This window comes from Microcaecilia unicolor, chromosome 4 (assembly GCF_901765095.1).
Source record: "Microcaecilia unicolor chromosome 4, aMicUni1.1, whole genome shotgun sequence".
In the NCBI taxonomy this organism is placed as follows: Eukaryota; Metazoa; Chordata; class Amphibia; order Gymnophiona; family Siphonopidae; genus Microcaecilia; species Microcaecilia unicolor.
In genome coordinates this window covers 130,619,223-130,644,994 of record NC_044034.1, presented here as the reverse complement: position 1 = coordinate 130,644,994, position 25,772 = coordinate 130,619,223, and the positions used below count along the sequence as shown (strand labels likewise).

General features: G+C 42.1%; 1 protein-coding gene and 1 non-coding gene across 2 annotated transcripts in view; both read right to left on the bottom strand.

Annotated features, from left to right (window-relative positions):
- Positions 1-25,772, bottom strand: part of NDFIP2 (Nedd4 family interacting protein 2) — a 211,043-nt gene that overhangs the window by 140,485 nt on the left and 44,786 nt on the right. The gene's annotated exons all lie outside the window — the stretch shown is intronic.
- TRNAE-CUC lies at positions 2,258-2,329 on the bottom strand. The gene has a single exon. It is a non-coding gene; the product is annotated as a tRNA-Glu (tRNA).

The following is a 25,772-nucleotide window of genomic DNA, read 5'->3' as shown; positions in this document are numbered from 1 at the left end:
ACTGGCAGAAGACATTTAGATGCATAATGTCCAATTTGACGGCAACGGAAACATGTCACACTAGCACGGCGATAGGGACTAGATTGGGAATCCTGGTTTCCAGCTTTAAGGCCTCTGCGATTGTCAGCCTACCTGAATTGGGGGTTATGTTTTTCATAATCTGGCAAATCAGGGTAAACACGAGGGCAAGTAGTAGGTGAACTGGAACTAAGGATAACAGGGTACCTAGTGCCATGAGGAGAGGAAAGCAAATATAGGGTGGACGGGGTGCTAGAACTAGAAGGTGTGGAGGGGCTGATCTTAGAGGACATCTTAGCCTTCAAATCAGCAATCTGCAACATTGTGAGATTCCTGTGCAAAACCTGGTCCCGGCGGACCTCTCTTTGCCTATTCTCAATTTGTTGCCTACAATAGTGAAGGACATGTTCCCGAACCTGTGGCCATTCCATGTGTTGTAAACCTATCGTCTTATCTAGGTTCTTCCTGACCTTAGAGGGTAAGGTCTGTTTAAGTAAGTAATAGAATACAGGGAGAGCATTGTCTGAGTCAAATCTTTCCTCAATCTCATCATGAAACAACTGCTGCATCCTAATTAGGTAAGCTTCAATCAGTTCTGACCCCACCTCCCATCGTTGTGAAGTGATGACGGAGAAATCTTTCTGGGCAGGGAAGGAAGTACGTATCTCTTGAAACAATTTTTCTTTAATCACTGTCAAGGGGGCACTATCATACTGATTCTCAATCACAAGTTCAGCATAGCCTGCTTGTGTGAACAAATCAGTGATGCTAGCATGGGCGGTCCTGCCCAATATGGCCTTCATATTTCCTACTGAAAGAGCTGTCCCTAGAGTGGCCTGTTGTAGTTTTAGTAGCCACTTGTTCCCTCCTTTAGTAATATTCGGGAGTCGCAGAACAAGGTCATTCAGCTCAGTTGCAGACAGGGGAGTAGTAATATACTCTGTATGAGGAAGACCAGCTGACATTCTATTCAGCAGGGGGAAAAGATTTGCAGCTCGGGAAAAGTTTAGCACCCTCTCCCCAGGAGGGGGTGGTGTGAGGGTGATCATATTGATTAAAATATCCAATGGTGGAATTTCAGCAATGATCTAGAACGTAGGTAGATAACTGTGGGCTAGAGCAAATATACATGAAACCCAGGCCTAGAACCAGTGGTTTGAAGCCATAAGTTAAGGACGGGACAAAATAAGTATCAGTGATAGTTGTATAGTTGTATAATAGTGAAAATAAATTATATAATAATTTTTTTCAGAGCCGCTATAGAACCCGATTTTGAACACAGTCCTAGGACCAAGGTTTCAGAGAATACAGTAGAATTATGAAAAGAGCTAGGGGCGGTACGCCAATAGTTTACAAGAGCATGCGATACTCACGTGTCTTCTATTATACTCAAATTCTGTGTAGGAGGTCTAAAATATAAATGATCAGTCGGCATAAAGATCTACATACTAGTCGACATACAGAGGAGAGGTATAGATAATTCATATTAAGATAAAGGTAAAGATAAGAATATACGCTAGTGTGTATGCAACTATGTATAAATACTGCCTTCCAGGGTAAGCCTCTGGTCAAGAGCCAAATAAGCGCCTCATCAACCACTCTAGTCAAGAGCCCACTAAACGCTTCATCAACCACCAGGAGCCAAAATACACGCATCCCCGGTGCCAGGAGCCACAATACACGCTCACTGGTAGAGCCCTAAATCAGGGAGTGCACCCATCAAGGGATTCAAGTACCCGTGAAAAAGGTACAGTGAATCCGGAAGGCAGTAACCCAATGAGTTTTCACGTGCTAGGAGCCTTAAACGCATCAAAAACGCATCAACTGTGACAAGAACCCTAAACGCTTCAACCAGCTCCCACTGGGTTTTCAATTAATCAAACTATAAATTTACGACCTCTGATTAGACTAGCTAGTAGGAAACGGTACAGAGGCGTCCCTCAGGAGTACCGGTGCTACAGGTTCTAGCCTAATTGGAAAAGAGGCAAGTGTTATAGACTGGGGGGCCGGGCACACCCTGAAAACTGGGTGGTATTAATGGCCCAATCCCTAACAATTTAGGTACCGTCATCCATCCAAGGGACAAAAATTTTGCCCCGTAGAGGGGTGTAAGCCCTTCCCCTTACCTTTCGCCGGGCATCGGTACGTAAGCCAATGGTTCTAGCGTAACACAAATAGGAATGAGAGTAAGGGTATAGTATGTATCAGGGAAGAGTGTTAATATTTGAGAATCTGGGGGCTCCCTGACCGGGAATCGAACCCGGGCCGCGGCGGTGAGAGCGCCGAATCCTAACCACTAGACCACCAGGGTTGGGTACCTTATGGGCGGCGGCCGATCCAGAAGACTTTAAGGATCCAGCCACGAAATAAAAATAAAGTGTACATATTATATGGAAAAAACTGGGCCTACCTAATTTGTAATGTAAGGCCAAAATAAGCTGTAAGGGTAGGTTGGGAGCTGTATATGGCATCTAAATATAGACTTTAAACAAGACATGAAACTACTACATACTATAATAAGAGGAACAGGGGAGAACCATATATGTAACTGGAACACCGATTTCAACAAAAGGCAAGAAAATGTATATTAACAAAGACATTATAACATGTGTAGTCCGGAGCTATAGCCCTAGAATAAATGAAATAAAGTTAAATACATATTAAATGCTTTTGGGGCGGGTACCGGATAGGTTGGAAGTAGCATCTAAACAGGAAAATATAAGAGAAGCATATAATTCAATAAATTTTGAAACAGGACACTAGAATCGTGGTGTAAATATGACAAGTTAATACCCATAAATATGACAAATTAATACCCATACACTCAGAAAAGGAGGAAGCTTTTGTGGATAAACAGGTAAAAGGGAAAAAAAAAATAAATTAAAACATGTGATTCTTACACCAAGAACTTCCAATGATACGGCATAAAACATACATACTAGTCAGTGACTGAAATGGTATGTCTAAATGATGACAAACAGAACAGCTGCAGCATTAGAAGGAAAGAGAAGGTGGGGTGGGTTATAAAGAAACAACAGGAAATAACTTGAGATGTGAAGCAACGCTGTATTATCATGGCACGCAGCCATTATCTTCTCAATCGGAAAGATAAAACATATTTTATGCATATCTATTAAGGTAAAAGCAAAGAAATGCTTCTTTAGCTCTTAATGTAACAATAAATCACTGTAATTTCTAGCAACTGTCTGTGTTGGATTCCGGTTTACAATGCTGTCGAGTAAAAATAGAAAATTTGTTATAAAGACTTACACAATTTAATTCATTATAGAACCATATTATTTAAAAGTGATTGTCATTCTCAGGACGTGGAAATATTCATCAGGAAATGTTATAACATAGCTCATTATTACAAGTGTTTAAAATAAGCCAGGACGAAAATCACAATGCAAGCGAGGAAGTGTAGTATTTCTTGTAGATAACGTTATAATATAGTCCTTAAAATGGGACTTAAATATGAGGACAATTTATAATTCTGATAATCTATAATACTGTTCAAAAAAATCAATGTTTCCTGAAGATAAGCAGGCTTGTATTAAACTAAGATCTCCTCACATCTAGCGCAGTATAACACAAACAGTAAAATAGATAGTGCAAACAATAGAAGTTGATGGGCGGGGATAGCATAACCCCTAGCTTATAACGGGAGCAGGATATAATCTATATAGCCTCAAGTTTACAGTATATAACATATTGAATCAAGCAGTCCAAGGAGACAATGCTTAATGATTACCAACAGCACAGGCTCAGCAGTTGAGGGAAGGGGGGGTGAAAAGTTATCGTTTTATTCAAAGGCAGTACTGTGAAAAAGATTCCGTTTCAGCATGGCTAGTACAGGAAGTCAGTACAATCTGCGTCTGGAAACTACAGCTTTTAATATAATTTAGCAATAATATTGTAAAGACTTTGAGAAAAACCAAAACATATTCCAAAATCAAGGATATATACAGAAAATTATTATAAGGATTTAATGTTGATGTAGGTGTTATAGGAAAAGGAAAATAAAAACCAGAAGGGAAGAGTGCTTCTTGTGGTTAATTTGAGTTTACTGCTCACTGCAAGCATTGGACATAACGGCTATTGAAAATAGGACTATACAGCACACCGTAAGTTTAATTTTTCATATAAAAAGTTTATGCTGGTATAAATAATCAGGATATATCTAATCAAACATATTGGAGTTAAGGAACCAGGGAGTTGATGTTTGAAGAAGTATAACAATTCTAACTACATTGCTACTTTAATTGCTCAGATAGACCGCCGTAATCATTATGTGTTCATATGAAAGCTGAAACTGTCAATTCTACACTTAATACGAATGCTCCTTTAAGGCAAAAAAAAAATTTTTGGTTTTAATGTCTTCTACTATGTCTTTAAAATAACGGCAATCTAAATTTCATTACTACCAGCATATTGCTTGATTCTGCTAAGTAAGGGTTAATTTTTAGCTTCCGGACTAAGGCTTCCTAGACGATTACGACAGGATTTATGTGCTAAGAAGCATTGTAATGTAATCACAGGAAACCATACTAGGACAAAGAAGGAGAAAGCTGGTTTTTTTTAGAGGGGAAAGTCAAGTAATGTATGTTTGAAGGAAAGATACCCTTTTAAAACTTTGTAACCACATGGTGTGGTCTATCAAACTGTCACTTGCAGCACAAAAAGAAAGAAAAACCTGGCTCAGAGACAGAATGAGAAAGCATTAGAGTATCAGACGATCTATTGTTTAAGGGAAATGAGATAAAAGAGAAAATTTTGGAGAGTGGGGGACAACGTCCTAATAAAATGACACGAAAGAGGAGAAAAAAGTATGCCCTGATAAAAGGAGAATGCAGAGTAAGACTAAGATGCAGTGTCATAATTTTAAAAGTGAAAGCAGAAATACATCCGTACAATCTCACATGCTCAGAGGTGCACGTATAACGGACTTGGCAGCATGAGGCATGAAAAGATAAGTCATTTTACAATTATGAGGGGAAACTGGAGTTGAAAGACATGAGAGAGAGTTAGTTAGACGGATTTTAGGAACAATACAGTTGACAGAGGGTTAAAAAGAATACCTGTGTAAATGACTGTTTAACTTGTACCACTTCAGCATAGAACAGGGACAAAAAACGAACGGAAAAGGGGGAGAGGAAAAAAAAAAATCACTTTCTTAGCTTTTAAAAGTGAACTGTAGAGCCTCCTCTGCCAAAGCAGTGCTGGACTGATAAGGCAGCTAAAGTGGGCAATCTTCCCAGATTCTCATGTCCTTGAGATAGTGAACTACAGCACTTGTTAGGGAAAACCTTTAAAAGCTACCGAAAGAAATGGCAGTTTCGGAAGCCTGGATAAGGATATTAAAAAATGTGAGAAAAAGGGGTTTAGAACTTACAACTCTTCGGGCAAGTTTAAATAGATTTACAAAGGCAGATTCGAAGCCCAAGAGGGAGTATATATTTACTAGTAATGTAATAAGCTGAGAAGGAAAAAGAATAGTTTTATAGGAAATCAAAAAAAAAATGATTTCTAGTTTGCACAAAAAGCCAAAAAGGTTATAAGGTGTAAAGTTAACCCAATCGGAGAGAAAGGAACTGATTAGGGTCTTCTGGGAAGTATAGTGCACAAAGCTTTAGATACGGATGGCAAAAAAAACCGAAGGAACAGACTAATCTTGCATACACCACGAACTCAAAAGGGAAAATATAAAAGTCATATAAAGCAGAGAAGTTTAAAACAACCACAGATAAGAAACATTTATATACTTGAAGAGATAAGGGGAAAACAGCAGTTGGACGACGGTAAGCAGCTACAAAGCTGAACACCGTAATTACTGTTTTCAGCAAAAAAGAAAGTTATAAGAAGTCCAATAGAAAGAATGAGGAGGAATAGTAAAAGGGACAGTCTCGAGACATTAAAAAAACAAAATCTCGTAGATAACGGTCTCAGCACAAGATCGAAAGTAAGTGTCGCACACACAGAGTGAAGGCAATAGTAGATGTGGAAAGGTGGGGGCTGTCTGTCAGTTTGGAAGAGTGATTATAAGAACAGAGAAACCAGAAGGATTTTAGAGGAGAGCAATCTGAAAGTGTGCTGTTCTCCTAGAGTAAAGGAAATTCCCCCGATACGGGAACATACAGAAGAGAAAGAGCAGGATTAGACCCAGGGGACTAATAGGAAGAGGTAGGCAGAAGAAGTTAGGAGGAAGGAGAACAGGAAAAGGGATTGGGGAAGAAAGTAAGAAGAAGAAAGAACAGAATACATGATAAGAACAGGGGAACAGGGATTTGAAAAGGAGGGATTAAGACAGAACACAGGGTGGGATTGGAAGCAGAAAATGCGCAATCTCTAAGGATTGTTAAGCGAGAATTGCTAGCATAAAGACCAATCCAAAGATTTTGAACATTGAAATAAGCTTACAGCAAACTCCAAATCGCAGTCGCCTGGATTCGTTGTTATGCTTCATTCACACAACAAGCACACTCTTGCGCACATCACGCAAATCAGAGCGGTGGACAGGATAGGAGAAAGAAAAGGGGGTGAGAAAGAACAGAACAGAATATTGAAAGACAGAAACGAAGGTTTGAACGCAAATAGAGATCAGCATAAACAAGGGCAGAGAAGCAGGTGTGTTAGTTCAGCGCAGGGCATGAAGACAGCAAGAAGGTAGAAGAGTATGTAAGATAGGGGCCAGAAAAAGTGTGCAAGTTTAGCGCTAAAGAAGGGAACCTGCAAAGAACAAAGGGAGAAGACAGAAAAAATAGAAAGACAGGGGTAAGAACAAGAAAATTGGACAGAACAATAGTGCCCAATACCCCTAAAGTGGGCAGTGTCCATGATAGAGAAAAAAGGAAGGAATAACAGCAGGGAGATTAGGGAAGAAAAGGTGAGAGAAAAAGAGATAAAAATTGATAGAAAGTGATAGAAAGGTAACATAGAACATTTGAACGCACAAATTTAAGTATCCCCTCTTGCGTACAAACGGAGGACGAGAAGGGCAGCGAGTAAGGGCAGCGTTCGGGGTCCACCACTGTTTAAATCCCCCCTCTTATAGACCTCTTTCTGACTCTTTCCCACGGGGGGCTAAAGGTACTTATTTCATATATCAGGTTCTGTATAGTTTCTCTAACCTCCATTGTCACCCAATCACAAGGGGGTGGCATTAGGAGCCGTAATTGAAAACTAATTCCCATAACTACTGCTTTCTGTCCAAAACTGAGTGTCACTTGTATGTGATCTACCTTAGGCTAAATGTTAGGTAAAGAGAAGATAGAATCCATAAAAATAGAGACAGAGATAGGTTTAAATAGATAGGTACATTTTATTCCTTACCCAAAGACAAGTCTTTAAGTTGATACAAATACAGACATCAGATTCTGGGTTTATCTGCACAGCGCCCTGCCGTCTGAGAGAAGCGTTGGGGAGGAGTTCCAAACTAAGGCAAAATCTCCCCTCTTTTATACACAAACCTCTCCATAGAAGTGAATGGTGAGAAACCTTGCTCCTAATCTTTCTCACTTTCTGAGATCATACTTTCCCACGCGGTCTGCTGTCTGATGTGCCCACCTCCTTCCGTTCTCAGCTACTGCTAATTATCAACATGTTTTGGGAAGCGTTGAGATAACAGTTTCACATCTTCCGGCTGCAATACTTTTCATACTTTTCATACCTTTCATACCATCTCATGAACTCTGTATTACCTCTGTATCATTGTATACCAAAATTATAAGCTCCATTTTATTCATCTGATCCATCATTCTTTCATTACAGGTGCTGTATTTGATTTAAAAATTGTACCAATTTGTATCAGGACTCATTGTTCAGACCTGCTTTTTTTCAGATTCTCAAATATTAATTCACTTGCTTGCTGTTTGGCCTAGTCAGTATTTTTTTCAGTTGTTCTAGGCTGCATAGCTTTGGCCATCACTATTCCAGTGGTAGCCTTAAAGCTAGGCCATATATTAACACTACCCTTCCAACCCCAACAATAGGTGATTTCTACTACACCAAGGAATCCTAATTCACACTGTTAAAATGTCCAGGGGTATAAAATACAACCCATTCTATATGTCCTAGAGGGGAAAAATATGCCCTATAAAGCACTGTTATGTTTTTTTAATCTGTGGATAAATAAGAAATCATCAACAATCTCAGGAAGGATTCAATCTAGCTCTCCTGTCTTCCACAGTCCTTCCTGGAATAGAAGTTGTCTTCTTAGAAGATGTGCTGGTAGCAGGATGTACAAGATCTCCCATCCAACTTTGCTAGTTGTGGCCAGTATGTTTGCTTGTTTTTCCAAAAAATCAAAATATCTTTGTAGGCATCACTTAAACATAAACAACAGTCCGGTTCATTAACAGGCTTCAAAAGTAGAAAATGACATGGGGACAAAGTTTGTCCCCGGTCCCCGTCCCTGTGGGGTCTGTCCTCATCCCCGTGGGATCTGTCCTCATCCCCACCCCGTCCCCGTGAGCTCTGTCCCAGTGTCATTCTCTATGTTAACACTACCAGTCAGACTGTACCAACTGCAGTGCCTTTATCAATAAATTGTTAAGCAGTTAAAGTGCACTGCAGTAAAGAGCAAGCAGACTTTCAAAGCACTTAGCCTTCCAAAGTTCCATAGGTTTCTATGGAACTTTGGAAGGCTAAGTGCTTTGAAAATGAGCCCCATAGCGTCTTACTAAACAAAAGTCAGCAGTTTTTAGAAAAACTGGTTTCAACCTTCTAATACAGGTAGTATAAAGAAAGAATTTTTGATTAACTTGCTTACCCGGGGTTTCACTGTCAGTTGAGAATCTAAAATAACTTCTTAAATAAATTACCTTGATTTTAATTAGGATTGAGCAGCTGTTTGAAGGTATTTATGCAGGAACCAAATCCAAGGCCAACATTAGTGCTTCCACATCTTAAGATCAAATGCAAACTAATTTTCTGACAATCAATTTGAAATTTATGTTAACACAATCAGCAATGATCTTAATTTGTTTCTTTAGACAGCCCTGGTGATATATACAGCTAAGTTACTCACCTGTAGTAGGTATTCTCCAAAGACTGCAAGATTCTGACATCTGGGTAATGTCATTCACAGGGCCTGACCTGGACGCTGCCCAACATTCTCAAATCATCTGGAAGATTTTGGCAGTCCTGAATGTGGATATGAATGGACCTTCCTGCCCGCCTAGCACGAGATCCACAGATGGATAAAAAGCATGGAGAATCTAACTCCTAGGGGAGGTGGGAGTGTATGTAAGAACATATGTCCTGCTGTCATCGGAGGACATCTGCTACAGGTAAATAATTTTGCTTTCTCCAAAGACAAGCAAGACAGTATGTGCTCACATCTGGAAATCCTTAGCTACCAGGTTCACCGAAAACAACAAAAAATGGTTTAGGGACTTGCAAAAGCAATTCCAACAAGAACAAATAACTCTATTAGAAAAACCCTGTTGTGAAGGTGCAGTCAGGAACAGGAAAGAATGGATCTAGCAGGGTGGAGTTGGATTCTAGACTCCAAACAAATTCTGCAGAATTATCTGACCAAATCGGCTGTTGAGTTGGGAATTCTGCTCAAGACATTATTGAGATGTGAATATGTGGACTGAAGACCACATCGCAGCTCTATAAATCTCCTCAATGGAGGCTGACCTTAAGGTTGGCTACCAATGCCACCATGGCTCTGACATTGTGAGCCATGACATTACCCTCTAGGTTCAGACTAGCCTGGGTATAAATGAAGGAGATGCAGTCTGCTAGCCAATTGAATAAAGTGTGTTTAACAATGGCTGCCCCCATCCTGTTTCGGGCAAAAGAAATAAAAAGCTGTGTGGACTGTCTATGGGCTTTTAGTCCACTCCAGATAGAAAGGTAAGAGTCATTTTCAATTCAAGGTGTGCAGTGCGCTTTCACCGGGATAGGTTTGGGAAAAATGTTGGAAGGACAATTGATTGATTAAAATGGAACTCAGACACCAGCTTTGGAAGGAACTTACGATGTGTGCAGAGAACTATTCTGTTATGATGGAACCTTGTGTAAGGAGGATCAGCTACTAGGGCCTAAAGCTCACTGATCCTGCAACCTGAGTCACTGCCACCAAAAATAAGACTTTCCAGGTCAGGTACTTCAGCTAGCAAGATTCCAATAGCTCAAAAGGAGCTTTCATCAGCTGAATGAAGACAACGATGAGGACCCATGGAACTGTCAGAAGCAAACCCTGCATAAAGTGAACAACTAAATGATATACTGAGATGGACTGACCATCTATATGGTGATGGTAAGCACTAATTGCACTGAGATGAACCCTTACAGAGTTGGTTTTTCAACTTGATTCAGACAGGTGTAGAAGGTACTCAAGTAGTTTTTATACAGGGCAAGAAAAGGGATCTAAGGTTTTGCCCTCACACTACATAGCAAACGTCTTCCATTTGAAAATATAACACCACTTAGTGGAACCTTTCCTGGAAGCCAGTAGGATCTTGGAAACACCCACAGAGAGTTGGAGAGATGCAAGTTCTACATTCTCAACATCCAAGCAGTGAGGACCAGGGATTGGAGGTTGGGATGCAGAAGAAATCCTTCGTTCTGTGTGATGAGGGTCGGAAAAAGGTCCAATTTCTAAGGTTCTTCAGAGGACAACTCCAGAAGAAGAGGGAACAATCTGTCTTGTCCAATAGGGTGCAATGAGTATTATGGTATCCGGGTCCTGTTTGAGTTTCAGCAGTCTTCTCTACAAAGAGACTGGAGGATACATGTACAGAAGGCCATCTTTCCAATCCAGGAGGAAGGCATCTGATGCTAGTCTGTTGTGTGACCCGAGTCTAGAAGAGAACTGAGGGAATTTGTTGTTGAGATGAGTGACACTAAGATATTCACTGAGGGGGTGTCCCACTCTCAGAAGATCTTTCAGGCAATGCCCATGTGAAGGGACAACTCGTATGGTTATATCACCCTGTTCAGTCTGTCCACCAGACTATTGTCTTTGCCTGCCAGGTATGTGGCTCTGAGCACCATGCAATGACTAGAAGCCCACTGCCACATCCCAACTGCCTTCTGACGCAAGGGGAAGGATCCCATACCTCCCCAACTTGTTGACATAAGTACATAAGTACATAAGTAGTGCCATACTGGGAAAGACCAAAGGTCCATCTAGTCCAGCATCCTGTCACCGACAGTGGCCAATCCAGGTCAAGGGCACCTGGCACGCTCCCCAAACGTAAAAACATTCCAGACAAGTTATACCTAAAAATGCGGAATTTTTCCAAGTCCATTTAATAGCGGTCTATGGACTTGTCCTTTAGGAATCTATCTAACCCCTTTTTAAACTCCGTCAAGCTAACCGCCCGTACCACGTTCTCCGGCAACGAATTCCAGAGTCTAATTACACGTTGGGTGAAGAAAAATTTTCTCCGATTCGTTTTAAATTTACCACACTGTAGCTTCAACTCATGCCCTCTAGTCCTAGTATTTTTGGATAGCGTGAACAGTCGCTTCACATCCACCCGATCCATTCCACTCATTATTTTATACACTTCTATCATATCTCCCCTCAGCCGTCTCTTCTCCAAGCTGAAAAGCCCTAGCCTTCTCAGCCTCTCTTCATAGGAAAGTCGTCCCATCCCCACTATCATTTTCGTCGCCCTTCGCTGTACCTTTTCCAATTCTACTATATCTTTTTTGAGATACGGAGACCAGTACTGAACACAATACTCCAGGTGCGGTCGCACCATTGAGCGATACAACGGCATTATAACATCCGCACACCTGGACTCCATACCCTTCCTAATAACACCCAACATTCTATTCGCTTTCCTAGCCGCAGCAGCACACTGAGCAGAAGGTTTCAGCGTATCATCGACGACGACACCCAGATCCCTTTCTTGATCCGTAACTCCTAACGCGGAACCTTGCAAGACGTAGCTATAATTCGGGTTCCTCTTACCCACATGCATCACTTTGCACTTGTCAACATTGAACTTCATCTGCCACTTGCACGCCCATTCTCCCAGTCTCGCAAGGTCCTCCTGTAATTGTTCACATTCCTCCTGCGACTTGACGACCCTGAATAATTTTGTGTCATCGGCGAATTTAATTACCTCACTAGTTATTCCCATCTCTAGGTCATTTATAAATACATTAAAAAGCAACGGACCCAGCACAGACCCCTGCGGGACCCCACTAACTACCCTCCTCCACTGAGAATACTGGCCACGCAATCCTACTCTCTGCTTCTTATCTTTCAACCAGTTCTTAATCCATAATAATACCCTACCTCCGATTCCATGACTCTGCAATTTCTTCAGGAGTCTTTCGTGCGGCACTTTGTCAAACGCCTTCTGAAAATCCAGATATACAATATCAACCGGCTCCCCATTGTCCACATGTTTGCTTACCCCCTCAAAAAAATGCATTAGATTGGTGAGGCAAGACTTCCCTTCACTAAATCCGTGCTGACTTTGTCTCATCAGTCCATGTTTTTGTATATGCTCTGCAATTTTATTCTTAATAATAGCCTCCACCATCTTGCCCGGCACCGACGTCAGACTCACCGGTCTATAATTTCCCGGATCTCCTCTGGAACCCTTCTTAAAAATCGGAGTAACATTGGCTACCCTCCAGTCTTCCGGTACTACACTCGATTTTAGGGACAGATTGCATATTTCTAACAGTAGCTCCGCAAGTTCATTTTTTAGTTCTATTAATACTCTGGGATGAATACCATCAGGTCCCGGTGATTTACTACTCTTCAGCTTGCTGAACTGACCCATTACATCCTCCAAGGTTACAGAGAATTCGTTTAGTTTCTCCGACTCCCCCGCTTCAAATATTCTTTCCGGCACCGGTGTCCCCCCCAAATCCTCCTCGGTGAAGACCGAAGCAAAGAATTCATTTAATTTCTCCGCTACGGCTTTGTCCTCCTTGATCGCCCCTTTAACACCATTTTCGTCCAGCGGCCCAACCGACTCTTTGGCCGGTTTCCTGCTTTTAATGTATGTAAAAAAATTTTTACTATGTATTTTTGCTTCCAACGCTAATTTCTTCTCAAAGTCCTTTTTGCCCTCCTTATCTCCGCTTTGCATTTGGCTTGGCATTCCTTATGATCTATCCTGTTACTTTCAGTTGGTTCTCTTCTCCACTTTCTGAAGGATTGTTTTTTGGCTCTAATGATTTCCTTTATCTTACTGTTTAGCCACGCCGGCTGACGTTTAGTCTTTTTTCCCTTTTTTCTAATACGTGGAATATATTTGTCCTGAACCTCCAGGATGGTGTTTTTAAACAGCATCCACGCCTGATGCAAGTTTTTTACTCTGCGAGCTGCTCCTTTCAGTCTTTTTTTCACCATTTTTCTCATTTTGTCGTAATCACCTTTTCTATAGTTAAACGCTAGCGTACTTGATTTCCTAGTTTCACTTCCTTCAATGCCAATATCAAAACCGATCATATTATGATCACTGTTATCAAGCGGCCCTCGTATCGTTACCCCCTGCACTAGATCATGAGCACCACTAAGGACTAAGTCTAGTATTTTTCCTTCTCTTGTCGGCTCCTGAACTAGCTGTTCCATGAAGCTGTCCTTGATTTCATCAAGAAATCTTATGTCCCTTGCGTGTACAGATGTTACATTAACCCAGTCTATATGCGGGTAATTGAAATCCCCCATTATTATTGTGTTGCCCAGTTTGTTTGCGTCCCTGATTTCCTTTAACATTTCCGCATCCGTCTGTTCGTCCTGGCCAGGCGGACGGTAGTACACTCCTATCACTATCCTTTTCCCCTTTGCACATGGAATTTCAATCCACAGTGATTCCAAGGAGTGTTTTGTTTCCTGCAGAATTTTCAATCTATTTGATTCAAGGCTCTCGTTAATATACAATGCTACCCCTCCACCAATCCGATTCACCCTATCACTACGATATAATTTGTACCCCGGTATGACAGTGTCCCACTGGTTATCCTCCTTCCACCAGGTCTCAGAGATGCCTATTATATCTAATTTTTCATTTAGTGCAATATATTCCAACTCCCCCATCTTATTTCTTAGGCTCCTGGCATTCGCATATAGACATTTCAAACTATGTTTGTTGTTCCTAAGTACATCATGCTTAGTACTTGACAGTATTAATTGGCAATCTTTTGTCTGATTTTTATTGTTATTTAAAGATACCCGATCTACTACAATCTCTTTTGCAACCTCACTATCAGGATACTCTATCTTCCCTGTTATGGTGATATCTTTGAAAGATACCTTATCCCGAACCATGCTCTTTTGAGCGACTGTCGGCCTTCCCCCCATTTCTAGTTTAAAAGCTGCTCTATCTCCTTCTTAAACGCCGATGCCAGCAGCCTGGTCCCACTCTGGTTAAGATGGAGCCCATCCTTTCGGAATAGGCTCCCCCTTCCCCAGAATGTTGCCCAGAATGTTGCCCAGTTCCTAACAAATACATGGCAACTTGATTATCTGTTTGGATTAGGACAATCTGGTTTAACAGCTGATTTCTAAAAGCCTTTAGAGAGTTCCAGACTGCCTGCAGCTCCAGAAAGCTGACGTAAAGTTGGGTCTCCTGAGCAGACCAGTGACCCATCTACATGAGCACCTCATCCCAAGTTGGATACATCTGTAGTCTTAATTTTCTGGGGAGGAAAGGAATGGAGGTCCCAGAATCAAATTGCTCCGAATTGTCCACCAGAGAAGGTATTGTTCCAAATCTGGAGTGGCTGAGATGCCATCCTTCAGGTTCCCCATGGCCTATGGCCTGACACCACTGGGAAGCCAGAGTCCATTGGGCACCTCACAAATAGAGGCATGCCATGGGTATGACATGCACCATAGAGACCATGCGGCCTAACAACCTCAACATCTGGGGAAGGTAGGCTTGATCTTCCGCCATGTCTAGCAGGGCTCCTATGTACTCCAATTGCTGCTGGGAGCAGGTGGGACTTTGGGTAGTTGATAACAAACCCAACACCTGAACAGTTCTGCGTATTGATTCTTGAACATCTTGATGTGCTCTTTACCATCCAATCATCCAGATAGGAAAAAACATGTGCATTCCCAATCTGTGTAGCTACGCTGCAACTGGTGAGACATTTTGTAAATACCTTGGGAGCAGACACAAGGCCAAATGGCAAATCGCGAGACTAGAGTTCATTATTGCTTAGTTTAATATATTAGGTTCCACAAATTACACTTTTAGAATTATTACGTCAATAAAACATTTAGAGTAGATTATTACCAACACAAGTAATGTTGCACCACCATCAATTCGACTGCAAGTATTCCCAGTTTATGCATTTAACTTTATATATTCTTTTTTTTTTTTTAAACCTTTATTTATGCAAACAGAAAACTGGCTAATGGCCAAGACAAAATAACTGCACAAAAAAACACACCAGAGTGCACAAATGAAGTACAATACATGAGCAGTAAGAGACCAATAGAAGTCCCACACTCTCAGGTTGTGTCTGATCCACAGCACGCATAACAGTCACTAAGATTTTTAAGTAAAACACCCAAGACCCCCAACCATACAACCATTCAAATCCCAGACATACCACATACACACCTACCTCCCCCCCCCCCCCCCCCCAAAAAAAAAGTATATTTCCCTATCCCTTTCCCTACTCTTCATTTGTGACATGGGCTGCAGTTCCCACAACATATACAGTCTACCCCAATAAGAGACCAGACGATCCAGAAGAAGTAGTAGGCAAAACCAAATCATCCTTGGACAAAAGGTTTAGCAAGTAAGTCAAAAGTCTTTTTTGGGATGGGGCATCATGTCCTCCATGCCAGGTCAAATTCCAAAGTTCAAGCTGCGCCACCTGACGTATTTGATGGAGCCAGCTGAGGAAAGGTGGTGGGGTTCTTCTTTGATCCAATATTTCAAAACCAGCTTGCGTAAAGTAAAGACCCCCACACATAATTATTCTTTTTTTCCTTGTGGCTACCCGTTCTTGTAACTCCCAATTGCCCCATAACAATAAATTGTACGTGCACTCAATATATCTTTATATATTCAATCATTGGGATAGCTAAGTGATTTCCAAGCCTTCTCAGTTCCATTGAGGTTATATGGTGCTCTGCGCCTTCTCTCCGAGTAAACCAGCTAGGGATGAAGATGCTGACAAAAAAATAACACTGGAATCCTTAGCTCAGAGGTTTTCAACCCAGTCCTTGGGCCACACCCAGCCAGTCGGGGTCTGAATTCAATAGGGATATCCTGAAAACCCTGACTGGCTGGGTGTGCCCTGAGGATTGGGTTGAAAACCCTTGGCCTTAGCTATTCACAGATGTGCAGACTGGGGAAGGGGTGGCAGGCCCCAAAGCAGTTCATCAGCAGGAACATGGCACTGGTGGTATCCACAAAAGAATTACTATTTTCAAAGCCTTTATCTTGGCTTTATCTTGGCTTTTAAAGACTGAAAAACACATGTATGTATTTTAAAAAGAACTTATTTTACTTGTCCATGCCTTTTCCACCTTTTGAATTTTCTGTGCGGACATTAATATTAAAGTCCATTTCAAAACTTGCGTTGAGACAGACATGTATCAATTATTTACCACTGTAAAAATACATTATTTATGTGCAGCTTAAGCAGAGAAACTATCAGCTGGCCCTTAAAAAACTGCAGGCTAATGATACCTCTATTATGCTCTGTTTTTCCATCTTGTCATCAGATTTACTCAAACAAGCTGAAAAGTATTCCTATAAATCCTCTTTGAAAAGTAATCCTTTAACTGACCTAACCTTCTCTTGAAATTGTCTTACAACCATCTGATATTCCAACTTTTTGTATAACTTAGGCTAGGTAGAGTGAAAATGGCATAACTGGTGTTTTGTCCAGGTCATTAGTACACCGGGATAGAGATGCCAAATCATCAAGAACCTTGAAAACAAACCCATTCCAATTATTGATCAACCCACTGATATCTATAGAAATTGTACTCTAAATTGCAATTACTCAGCAAACTCTCACAGTCAGTTCAGATCGTCTATAATGGTACTGAAGTTACATAAAATGAATTACTTGATTTTTGGTTTAAAAGCTTAGAAGGTAAGAACGTAGGTCTAATATATGCCCATAAAGTGGATCATATAGCCAGTAGAGTGCTTTTTAGCTTCAGGTCCTAATGGAACTCAGTTTATATGTGTATTAAAATCGCCTAACATAAATAACCTCGATCTGTCAGCTAATACATTGGTTAACAAATCAACAATCTGTATCAGATCAGAATCCTATGTGTTTTGTCTATAATCTATGTCCAAAATACAGTAGAAAATGTCCACTAACCTTAAAAAATGTGTTAACACAATATAAACAAATAGTGGACAAAATTTGCCAGATAATCAAAAATCTCTTTTATTAACTATTTTGCTGTTCTTGTACACAAAATGTATAAGGAGGAAAAAAAGACCTCAGCGGGTTAGAGCAAAACTATTAATGCTCAGATCCAGACCCCTTTTTATAATCACTGGTCTAAAAATCTCATATGGCATTTAATTCATATAACTGTTTTTAAATGACATTCCAATGATTGCTATTTCCATACAACCAAAAAGAAGAAAACCAGCACTTATAACATTTCACTACGGAAACCTCCATTTCACCTCAGCTTCTTCAGGGGACAGAGAAGTACTTATCATAAACTCGGCGTTCCTGTAGCCAAATCAATGTCAAACGCCTTAACACCAGCATTTTTCTTTGTTTTCTTTCAATCTACATCGGAGAAGGCTGCGGGGCCGGTGGAGCAGTCGGTGGCAGAGTCTCCTGAGGCTCGGGATCAGGAACGGGACTGCTGGAAGGCCGACACATTGTCACCTCCTGGATGAAGGGGGAGCGGTCCTCCCGGCGCCAATGCTTCTCAGGTGCCAAATCCTTCGACACCCCGGAGCTCCAGGCACCATATGTAGAGTGGGAACGATGATGGTGCTTCTTCGCCTTTGCTCGATGTACGTCACAGTGCGAGGACAACATCTAATCCTCACATCGCCTCGGGGGCAGGGTCCGACGATGGACGGTCCCAGGGGGCCTGAACAGCAGGAGGCCTTCAGATAGGTGGAGACCCACTCGATGCCTCACTGCTCCCAGCAGCCATGCATACCTCTGCACCTGAAGTCAATTCGTCCCTCGATGTCAACGTCGCCGCTGCCCTCAGTTCCAATGTCGATGCCGACGTCGAAGGACTGGACTGATCCCCAAAAAGTTTCTTTCTCTGGGCTTCTCGAGCAAGTCGGGTCCTTTTCTTCATACACAGAAAAAGAGCACAATGAGCTTGGCTATGGTCAGGCCCAAAGCACTGGATACACCACGAATGGGTATCTGTACCTCAGATGGTCCAGTTGCACCGAGTACAACATTTGAAGCCGTTGGGTGCCTTCAATGACATGGAAGGGAAAACCGCATCGATGAAATCAAACGACTCCATTGTGCCAAAGAAAAAAGGGCACAAAAATGGGTAGAGACCCGGCCGCTGATGAAAAAGAAAAACAAACTAGAAAAGTAAAGGAACTCCACTTTTTTTTTTTAAAGAAGAAACAGAATAACTAGAAAAAAAAAAACGACAAAGTTGAATGAGTAAAAATATGAAGGCTCTTTCCCGAGCACGAAAAAAGGAGCCACAGAATTAATCTGCCGCTCCTCGTCGTAGAAAGAAAAGAACTGAAGAGTGCAATCATGCGATGGGCAGAAAGTCAGTCCGTGCACACGCAACAGAAGGCTCTGGCAAATTTTTTCTTTTTGATATTACAAATGCCAGTTCCCAGGCCGACGCGGACATCAACCCAGTTGTGAAAAGAACTCAGCCTGCTTGTCCTCAGAGAACACAGATACTCCAAAAGATGCATCTGCCCGAGAGGAGACATCCAAACAGTAGTGTCTGGAGAAGGTATGCAAGGAAGACCATGTCGCCGCTCTAAGTATTTCCTCCAGGGAGAACAGATGGGCTTGCGCCCAGGAAGTCATGACAGCTCAGGTAGAAGGCGCCTGGAATCCGGCATGAAGTGGTTTACCTGCTAGTAAACACACAGACTTGGTAGCCTCCTTGACCCAGCGAGCTAGCGTGGCTTTTGGAAACCACTTTACCTTTTCAAGATCCTGAGAAAAGCACGAACGAATGATCTGACCAATGGAACTCGTTGGTCACTTCTAAATTGTGTAGGAGTGCATGGTGAACGTCAAGGAAGTGGGAAGAAACAAAGACTGATTGAGATGAACAGCACAAACTACCTTAAGAAGAAGAGACAGGACTATGTACCCCATCAGCCCTTCAGGAGAAATCTGTGGGATCTCAACAAGACAAAGCCTCGAGTTCCAGAATCCTGCTTGGACTGATATGTAGATCTCTGATTAAAACTAGGCTGCTCTGGGTGGTAGTACCTGGTATCTTTAAAACGAGGCTGAGCCTCACCCGAACGGAAAGAATGCTTAGACATGCCCTCAAGTAGTCTGTGAGTCACCCAGATCTTTCACCAACTTTGCTAAGCCCTCACCACACAACAGCTTCCCCTTACAAAGTAAGCTTTGAGAGATCCAAGATGGTGACCTGAAGAGAGCACGTAGAAGCTGTCCCTGAACCCAGACACAACTATTTCAACTTCTTTTCTTATCAAACAACTTTTACCTTATAATGCCTAAATGGAGAGGCAGGCAAAGACCAGGTCCTGTGGCAGCTGCCTCTTCCGCGACTGGGATGATGGACCGCTTCGTTGTTGTTGCGGGACAGGAGAAAGGCTGTGAGGTCTCGCTGCCGGAGGAGACGGAGAAAGGAGAAACGTCCCGCCTGCTTAAGACTGACATCTCTCTCAGTCTGGAGTTGAGAGAACCGCCGCCTATACCTGCAGTTGTGCAGGATGTCTTAGTGAAGTGGGGGTAGTGATCCCTGCAACAGGGCCAGACTCCTGCAGTCGATTGCAGAGTACCCTGATGGGGAAGAACTCTAACCAGCATGGTGACGACGTTTCGGTGGGGAGAACTGCCGGGAAGGAGGAGGCTGCTTCGGTGGAATCTGAGAATCTTTCTTCAGTCCTGAGTAAGTCTTCGTTATTTCCTAAACCTTCGACAATCACATTGGGAACAATTTGGGATGCCCTTTTAACTTTGGAAACTTCCCTGTCACAAAAAATGGTGTCACTATCCCAGACCTCACAAATTCCTAAAGAAACTATGTTAAATATGGAGAAACAAATTAAAAGTGTTGAAGAAATATTCGAGAAAAATACTACAGCTATAGAATCAGTACAAACGGTCCAAGCAAATATTATAAAGGAAAATAAATGGCTACAAAGGAAAATTGAGAATTTGGAAAACCAAGAGAGGTCAAAAACTTTGAGGGTTATAAACTTTCCAAAACAAGAAATGGTTGCACCGTTACTGACATTTAAAAAGTATATGTTTGAAATTTTAAAAGTTTCAGAACAAGCTTATCCGCCTATTTCAAACATTTATTATTTACAACCATTTTAAAAAATCAAACAAAGATGGACAACTTGATTCTAAAGAGAATGAATTGATATCTGAGACTCTGAATCTTACACAAGTAATAGAAGAAGAAGATGAGGGATTGGAATAAGCAACTCTTATTGTTACATTTGTATTACAGCCGGACAGGGACTGGATATTGAAATTATTTTTCAGGTATAGAAAAGAAATGTTCCTTAATTCTCAAATAAGAATTTATCCAGATTGTAACCAAAGTTACCAAAAAGAGGCGTCAAACTTTTCTTAAATTGCGCTCCATTGTGCAACAATTGGGAGGATTATTTTGGTTGAATTATCCCTGTAAATGCGTTGTGAAACTAAACTCAGTGAAATATATTTTCTTTGAACCATTACATTTGAAACCTTTCTTAGATTCTAAGAAAGCAGTTACTCCACCTCTGAGCTTTGAAATGGTAATTACAACTACACCTCAACTGTAATTAAATACATCTAGTAAATCTCCCTTCATAGTCCCTGATAATGAATAGAAAAAAGTATATATAATTTTTCCTTGTGTATTGTGCTTGGTATCTCTCTCCTAATTAGTGGACTAACAAAGACTATTATAAATTGTGTTCTTTATTAGATAAATATGTATTTTTTTTTCCTTTTTTCTTCCTAAAAGAACTGTGAATATAATCTTCTTATCTGTACAGATTTGTTCTTGGTATTGAAATAAGAAATAAATAAATAAATAAATAAATAAAAGTAAGCTGCTGCACCTGACGCACAGTGCCGCTACCACAGCAAAGGACAGGCTGTGATGGCCAAAGACAAGTACATAAGCATCGCCATGCTGGGACAGACCAAGGGTCCATCGAGCCCAGCACCCTGTCACCTACAGCGGCCAAAAGAAACAAGCAATTTGTCCCTACCATCCTAGAAATACTGTATTATTCCCTCGTCCATTCAATAACATTCTATGGCTTTTTTCTCCAGGAAGCCGTCCAACCCTTTTTTGAAGTCCGCTAAGTTAACTGCCTTAACCACCTTTTCCGGCAGCGAATTCCAGAGTTTACGCATTGAGTGAAGAAAACATTTCCTCCGATTCATTTTAAATTTACCACACTGCAGCTTCATCGCATGCCCCTAGTCCTAGTATTTTTGGAAAGCGTAAACAGATGCTCCACATCGACCCGTTCCATTCCACTCATTATCTTATAGACCTCTATCATATCTCCCCTTAGCCGCCTTTTCTCCAAGCTGAACAGCCCCAGCCTCTTCAGCCTATCCTGATAGGGAAGTCGTCCCATCCCCTGTATCATCTTTGTCGCCCTTCTCTGCACCTTTTTCAATTACACTATGTCTTTTTTGAGGTGCGGCGACCAGAATTGAACACAATACTCGAGGTGCGGTCGCCCCATGGAGCGATACAACGGCAGAATAATATCCTTATTTTTGTTTTCAATCCCTTTCCTAATGATACCCAACATTCTATTTGCTTTCCTAGCCGCAGCAGCACATTGAGCAGAAGTTTTCAACGTATCATCAACGACAACACCTAGATCCCTTTCTCAGTCCATGACTCCCAACGCTGAACCTTGCATGACGTACTTATAGTTTGGGTTCCTCTTTCCCACATGCATCGCTTTGCACTTGTTCACATTAAACGTCATCTGCCATTTAGACGCCCAGTCTCCCAGTCTAGTAAGGTCCTCTTGTAGTTTTTCACAATCTTCCCGCAATTTGACTACTTTGAATAACTTTGTGTCATCTGCAAATTTGATTTCCTCACTAGTTACCCCCATCTCTAGGTCATTTATGAATATGTTAAAAAGCAGAGGTCCCAGCACCGATCCCCGAGGGACCCCACTAACTACCCTTCTCCATTGCGAGTATTGACCTTTTAGTCCTACTCTCTGTTTCCTATCTTTCAACCAGTTTTTAATCCACTACCTCCGATCCCATGCATCTGCTTGGACAACGAACGAATCAAACCATACAAGGAATCTGCCAAATATGCCAGCTACATCTCAACATCTGGCAATTCAGGAGGAGGTTAACTTCTGAAAGGAATCTGAAATCTGCTGCACCCAGCTAAGGTATGCCCTAGCAGCATACGAGCTGCAGACAGCCACCTGAGAGTGAGAACTTCTGAACTGTCAGAGGAAGGCTGCGCTGAATCCACCAGTTGAGGCTGAGTTTGGCTTGGAGAGTCAAAGAGAGATGGAGACCAACAGCTAAGAAGGAGTCCCTAAAGTGGTCTGATGTGGAATCTGGCCCATGGAAGAGCGTCCAAGGTAGAGGCCATTGCGCCAAGAACATATTCCCAGACCCCAGGACCTGGTAGGGAAAGTAGAACCTGACTTGGGTGTGAATTTTTTGCTGATAAACAACAGGAAGAAATGTCTTCCCTAAGCCTATGTTGAATATCAATCCCAGATACACCAAGATCTGAGTTGGAAACAACTGACTTTGGTAAAATGGAATACCAAACCTAAGAACTGAAGAAAAGTAGCTATATTGGATGAAACTTGCAAACTCTTGATAGGAAGAGTTGCAAACCTGCCAAATGACGAGGTACGGATGAACCTGCAAACCATCCTTGCAAAGGAAGGCTGCCACTACTACCATGACATTGAAAAAATATTCTTGATGTGGAAAGACTGAATGGACATAAATTAATATTTCCCAAGGATTGCAAATCACAAATCTTCTGTGGGAAGGTGAAGTGGGAATATGAAAGCACACTTCCTTGAGATCCAGGGTTAGAAACTCTCCCTGATGGTCTGAAATTATTACAGACTGCAATGTTCCCATTGTGAAATGTTGAACCTTTAACACTCTGTTGACTCTTGACATCTAAACCCAGGTGGAAGGAAGCTCCCTTCTTTGGAACTACAAAGTAAATGGAATAACTTCCCATTTCCCAACTGCAACTGGGGACAGTCTGGACTGTGCCTAAAGGAAGAAGCACTTGCAAGGTGGCTTGAACTGCTTGATATTTGGACTGGAGCTTGCATGGAGATTCCAAGAAAAAAAGCTGCAGTGGAATGGGAGAACTCCAGTTTGTAACCCTGCTTTACTATTTCCAAGACACATTAGTCTGAGGTAATTCTGGTCCACTCCTCATGGAACCTGGAGAGGAGTCCTGCTATTATGAAACCCAAGGGGTGAACCGAGACCCAATCATTGGGAGATGCCGAAGACAATGGTAGACCTAGGGTTGGAAGCCGAGTTCTCTCTGTCAGCATGAAATGGCAGCTTGTCTTTGTTGAAGTAGGAACCCTGAAAGTTAGATTTGCCTGGCCTGTAGCACTTGGCATCACAAAACCTAAGACAAGGCTGAGAGGATTAAAAGAATCCTTAGACTTGCCCTCTGACAATCTCTGAGACTTGGAGTCTCCTAGGTCTTTACCCAGCTTCTCTAGATCTTCTCCAAACAGATTTTCTCTCTAAAAGGTACCTTGCTAAATGTGACTTAGAAGCCACATAAGTTGTCCAATGCCTAAGACAGAGCTATCTTCTTGCCGAGAGGGTCAAGAATTAGCTGGTGTGACCATAAACTAGAACCGGCTGGCATAGCTGTGCATTGGATCTAACTAATGTGGCAGAGAGCCAAAGTAGATGGTGTAGCAAAATATGGCTGTTTGTACCATTGTGCACTATTGATGGCAAGCTGAAGTGGGACTTGAACTAGCAACCTTTGTGCTTTCTCAGCTAGCTGCTTTAACCGTTAAGCTATTCCTCTACACTGAAGTAGCTCTGTAATATTGCTAGCTGTCCAATACAAATAAAGGTGCAAAAGTGCAACAGAAGCATTTAGAGACACTACAGCATACAACTAGTGGTACCGCTGATACAGTGGTGGCAGCAGCTGGTATGCAATACTTTTGGCCAGTGTCAGTGTGCAATATCAGAGAGCAGAGATGCTGTGGCAAACCAACATAGATAACCTTTAGCACTGTAGCGTAGTGTTAGCTGTCCCAGCCGTGCAGTGAACCGCTTGTCAAGGCAAGCAATATGGGAGAGTAAAGTAAAATATGTCCCAATTTAAATGGAGCTGAGTTTCACAGCTTCTAATATGATGCACAAACCAGCCTTGAAGCTGTGACCTTCAGGTTGAAAGCCAACCACCTTCCAGAATAAAACTATTTTGCTGTAAACACTGCACCTGGAGAAAATGCCACTATGGCAGCACAGCTCCTGAGATCCACAAGCCTCTCCAGCCCCGGGATGGACGCTGAAAACCTAGGAGAGCTCTCCTCAGAGTCAGTAACAGTCTCAAAAGATTGGGGCCCCAGGTCCACCAAGGGAAAACCCTCTCAAGGCTCACAAACTGCCCAATTGGACTGTCTTACTACTTCAGACCTCAGAAGGAGTCTGGCTGCCATTCTCACCAAAACCACCTTTGCCACAGCCAGTACAGACATCACTAAAAAACATTGCTCTGCCCTAGTTCTATGGACACCCCTCCCCCTCTTCGAGGTTTCTCCCTTATATGGTTGGGAAGCTCCACCCAGCGCATCCCAGGATGCACTGGGCAGGGCTGAACGCTGCCATTTTGAAGGCAGCGCTGAAGAGGAGGGAGTGTGCTACTCCCTCCTCCACCGCAAAGGTATGGGAGAGGGGAGACCGTTAGACTACAAGGTGAGGAGCTTTGAGCTTGTGGCCCACTGGGCCACCAGGGCCTTATTTTCTGGGTGTGATGGGGGTTAGGGGGGCTAGAGAGCCACCAGATTTCCAGTCCCCCCGTACCCCTGTGTCGGGGGGGGGGGGGGGGGGGGTCCGGACCTCCAGCCCCATGTCACTGTTCGGGGAGGGCTCGGGGGGGGTGGGGGCACTAAGCCACAATGGCCTTGCAGTTGGAGGGAGCACCTGTGTTTCACAGATCCAGGCTTTTACCCCATATTCAGAGATAATAGTATGCAAATTTAAGCATGCTATTACCTCTAATCATAGGCGCTGTAATGTTCCAGCGCTATTTTTAGAGCTCTGTTTGGAACAGTGTAGGGCTTCTGATCATCCACCTGTAACTCAGTGAAAAAGCAAACATAGTTTCTTGGGTCATTAGCACTGCCTCAAACCTTAGTGATGCTAGCTTTGAAAAATGCTTAGTAAGCAGAATCATTGACAGTGCCAGAATATTCTGTTCAAAAAATAAATAAATAAATAAATAATAAGAGGAACAGAAAAGCCATTAATATAAGCTCCAAAAGAAAGAAGCAGCCAGCTGAATCAGAAAGTGGCCATAAAAAACATTTATTAAAATAGCAATCTTTGATAGTAATGTGTACATGTTGACCTACCATTTAGATGTTCTAGTAACTACCCAACATGTTTTG